Raw genomic sequence first — 5000 nt, forward strand, 5'->3', positions numbered from 1 at the left:
ACGACATCGACCTCGCGAGTAGGGGAATGAAAGAGAAATATATATGTATGTAGGTATATAGAAAGAGAGAAAGAGAGAGAGAGAGAGAGAGAGAGAGAGAGAGTGAGGAACGAATAGGATCGACAAAGAAAGAAAGAAGTCGGACAGCAATCTTCTCTAATTAACACATTAAGACTAATCAGAGCCAGTTGTGTCATTCCTGTCGGTGGGCCCACTCGCCTAGATTTAATGTTCCACCTAAATTAATTCTAATTATTTCTCTCTCTCTCTCTTTCTCTTTCTGTGTGCCAGGAACATCGTGAGTCTCGATTGACTCTAACACGCGCGACTTTGCGTCGCCTATTTCTCTTTCTCTTTCTCTCTCTCTCTCTCTCTCTCTCTCTCTCTCTCTCTCTCTCTCTCGCTCTCTTTCTGCTCTAACAGAACATATCTCATTTTGCTCTAACGCGGAATATATAGTAACGTTCGAAAAGAATAGAAATTTATTTACCGACGATAAATAAATTCTTGAAACTCATGCACATTATGAAATATACGATATTCTTCGATTATGATTATAATTTTCTTAAAGTTAACGTTAATAGAACGAACGATCTAATTTAAATGTAACTTTATATAAGAAAACAGATATTTACCTAAATCGCTAATTATACATACATACATATATACATATATATATATATATATATATATATATATATATATATATATTATCTTCGTTTGAAATATGTTCTTGAAGAGAGAACAACGTTTACTCGTTCAAACAAACTCAGATGGGCCATAACACTTTTCGTATGCTCACGTACGCTCGTGGAAAAGACAGGGCGATAATTAATAATAGTCGGAAGAGCCTTTGTAAGGGACGAACGAGTTTCCAAGAGAGAATGAGAAGGAAAGAGCGTCGAGAGAGAGAGAGAGAGAGAGAGAGAGAGAGAGAGAGAGAAGGAGAAAGAGATAGAGGCTCTCGTGGACGAGCATAATAGCGACCGTACGAAAAAATGAGTGCTGAAGATCACCGCTGAGATCTGACCCGAGATAAGCGAGTTGGGCCTTATACATTTGAGCGTGCCCGGAGAGAAGCGAGTATATCTCTACCCATGTAAAACACGTGCCCAGAAAATATTTAAACCAGTTCTTTTTTTTTTCTCCCTCATCCCACCCCTCCCCCTTTCTCCCCTTTACCTCCTCCTCCTCCTCCTCCTCCTCCTTCCTCTTCGACCATCACAATCACCTCCTCTTCCTCCTCCTTCACTTCCTCCTCCTCCTCCTCCTCCCCCTCCTTCTCCTCCTCCCCCTTCTTCCACCACACATCCCACCTTTTCTTCTCTCTTTCAAGTCCTTCTTATGTACCAATCGAAAGAGACTCGCACATGGCTTTTTCTCGTTTCTCATTGTTATTGAAAATTTCTTTAACGCCGACGTATTTACATTAACGCAAAAGACGTCAATCATTATATCGACGACAAAAACCAAAGTTATCGAGCAAACGCGTAAAAGATTTCAAAACTCAACGAGCAAGGAAAAAAAAAATTTTAATATTATTTTTCATCACAATGAAAATGAGAAGAAGGTCACTTACCTCCTTTACGAATCATCTCCGTTGCTTCGCCTTAACAGCACCTGTAATCATTATCGAATTTAAATTAATTATAATTAAACGGCTGCTCGTCGTCGTCGTCGTCGTTGTCGGTCGATCGATCGTCAAAGTATTTTCAACGAATTTCGATATCACGATTTTGTCGTATCGTTCAAAATTATTACGTAAATGTCGTTTGAACGATCAAACGAATTTCGACGACGATAAACGACAATCCTAATTATCCTTCTCCTCTTCATATGTGTATATATACGTATATATATATATATATATATATATATTTTTTTTTTTTATTTATCATATATACTCACAACATATATAAGATCTAAGTTTTCACATCTTCGTTCCTCTCTATTCAATATTATCATAATACATACATATTATCGATGAACACGACAAATTAAATATTTGATTTTTTTAAACAACGATCTCTATTGTCTCGATTAGCACGATAAAAGAAATGTTAAGTTCAATTTGATCACGTGATCTTTTTACTAGCACTGTTATAACCAACTTACGATCGGGGGAAAAAAAATTACGAATAAGGTTAAAAATAAAAATAAGGAAATAATATACCGTCTCGAACTTTACACGCGCGTCTCTAACTGATCCTATAAACCGTTAATATCGTCCTTAAATGATTTTGTTAACACAATAACTCTTATTGATTATAAACAAAAACGTATATGAGCAAGGACACGAACAATATGGACGATCGCAACCTATAAACAAACGACGATCGTGAAATTCGATTGGTCTCGTTAACGCGCCAAGAGTTAAGAGAGAGAGAGAGAGAGAAAGATTGAGAAATTAAGAGAGAGAGAGAGAGAGAAAGAGAAAGAAAGAGAGAGAGAAAAAGAAAGGAGTAGACAGCTCGCGCCATCTTACGACGAAAAGATTAAATAAGAACTTCGGTGATGGAAAGAGTTGACGAATTCTTCTTTTACCACGCGGGTTATATATTTTCCTTCGATCCTTCTTCTATTTTATTTTATCTTAATGTAATTTTTCTTACTTCTTTTTTTTATTTTTATTTTCATTTTTTTCCTCTTCTTTTTTTTTTTTTTATCTTTTATCCAAACAACTCTTTCGAAACTTATCAAATGTGACGTATAATTGATAAAATATGTATATATATATATATTTAGAAAAAAGAAGAATACCAGATCGATTTAAACAGAACGCGAAATACTTTAATCGATCCTTCCCTTGATATTTTAAATACGAAAACTATAGATGATACGAATAAGTTAAATCGTGGGCGTTCATTAAGCGAAAGGAATGACGAACTCGCTCAAATAAATATTTGAAACGTACAGTCTGACTAGTCCTCTTCTTGGAAGATTCATTACGGGGGATTACACGACTCATATCGGGGACTTAGAACACTCCTTTCGAAGGCACGATCACAATCTTTGCCCGTTGATCTTGATTCTCCGAGTAAATTAGTTCGTTCGTTCGTTCGTTCCTTCCTACGTACGTACGTTCGTTCGTTCGTTCATTCGTTGTAGATCGTAGCCCGGACTCATTTTCAATGAGTTCTCGGCGATCTCTTCTACGTGAATAAAGGCACGTCGTTTATTTTCCCTTCTTCAATATGGGAAAGGAAAAGAAAGTGCATCGTCGAGACTTGAAACTAAGTTTCAATCTCTCTCTCTCTCTCTCTATCTCTTTCTCTTTCTTTCTCTCTCATCTCTTCGTTTTATTTATATACGCGCACGCGATAGAGAGAGAGAGAGAGAGAGAGAGAGAGACCGTGGGGGAAAATTGAAGGGAAAGAAGAAGAAGAAGAAAAAAGAAACAAAAGAAAGAAAAGAAAAAAATAAATAATTAAATAAATAAATAAATCAATAAAAGGAAGGTTATAAAATATATTTCCTATACCATGAGAAAATCATCGTTTATATCTACCCACTCTATTCTTAGGCGATACTCAATGCGCTCGAAGAATATTAATGGCCTGTTAAAAAGTTTCATTATTCGGTTGACCGCTCTCGTCGTGCAAACATTAATGTAAACGTACCTACCTATGCTGCTGCTGCTGCTGCTGCTGCTGCTTTTTCATTTCTCGAGATGTTAATATGCATGCTTGCAAACTGCAACGACAACAACGACAACGACGATGACAACGACCACGACGACTACGACGACGACGACGAGGGTGGAAGAAAGAGAGAGAGAGAGAGAGAGAGAGAGAGAGATAATATAACGGAGGTACGTGGGCTTCGAATTCGGCCGAGCTAAAATTAGCATCCAGGGACGTTATAAGACAACACCGTCGTGGGTAATAGGCATTTAAGGCTTAATGTATGCATTGAAAACTATTAGGTATTCAAATACTCAGATTGCATTACGCTCCGGTATAACGCACGACTTCCTCCGAGATGGCTCCTCCTGCCGTCAACCAAAATTGCCACTATTATTCTTATTATATTTTATTTCTTTTCCACTCGCAAAGCCTTTCTTACTTTCCAGCACGACGACGTTAAAGTCCTAGTCGGCTTCGTCGTCGTCGTCTTCGTCGTCGTCGTCGTCGTCGCCGTCGTCGTCGCCGTCGTCGTCGTCGTCGTTGTTCTACGTCCTAGCAAGTTCCTTGAGACGTACGAAGGTCATTGAAAAATTGTATTAAAAAGTAGATATACTTTGGTTGTTAATAGTATTATATATATATATATATATTTATATATATGTTTGTATACATACATGAGTATACGTAGGACGTTCTCAAACACATTGACGTACCTTCGATCGAGCACATACTACATATCTCGCGAAAAGAAAATAATTTACGAGGTGACTTTGCGAAAGCAAAAGTACCCTCCTTTGTCGTTTACTTCTTTCTTTTTGTTTATTTTTTATTTTCTCTTTCCTTTTCTTTTCTTTTCTCTATCTTTTTTTATTTTCTCCATCTTTTTCTTCTTTTTTCTGCTCTCTCTCTCTCTCTCTCTCTCTCTCTCTCTCTCTCTCTCTCTCTCACTCTACTCCATACTTTCTATCTTTCTTTCATTCTTTATATCTTCCAATTTTTTTTCCCCTCTCTCTTACTTTTCTACCTTTTTATATCCAACTCGACGGGAGAGTAAAGCAGGATAAAGATAAGCGGGACGCAACGAAATCGAGGGACGCGGGGTAAGAAAAGAGAGAACTCCTTTAAAGGGCCATGCTTGGCGTTAACTAGCGTATAATTAACGACCATTAACCCGTAATTAAGGCGCGAATCACAATAACTTTGTTGCCGAGAGTGCACGAGTATAGAAACTGTCTGTCTCTCTCGTTCGATAGATAGTCAGAAAGAGAAAGAGAGACAGAGAGAAAGAGAGACAGAGAGAGAGAGAGAGAGAGAGAGAGAGAGCGATAGAGAGAAAAAAAACAGAGAGAGAGAGAGAGAGAAAGAAGAGCGATT

At 37.6% G+C, this 5000-nt stretch overlaps 1 protein-coding gene across 1 annotated transcript in view; it reads right to left on the reverse strand.

Moving 5' to 3' along the window:
• Nucleotides 1-2151, reverse strand: part of LOC124425069 (zinc finger homeobox protein 3) — a 399866-nt gene extending 397715 nt beyond the window's left edge. Inside the window, exons 1-2 of the mRNA XM_046964860.1 lie at nt 1909-2151; nt 1580-1620 (exon numbers count right to left, since the gene is read on the reverse strand). The gene's annotated coding sequence lies outside the window, so the exon portion shown is untranslated. The remainder of the gene's footprint in view (nt 1-1579; nt 1621-1908) is intronic.
• Between the last annotated feature and the right edge of the window lie 2849 nt (nt 2152-5000).

Source organism: Vespa crabro, chromosome 6 (assembly GCF_910589235.1).
Source record: "Vespa crabro chromosome 6, iyVesCrab1.2, whole genome shotgun sequence".
Lineage (NCBI taxonomy): Eukaryota > Metazoa > Arthropoda > Insecta > Hymenoptera > Vespidae > Vespa > Vespa crabro.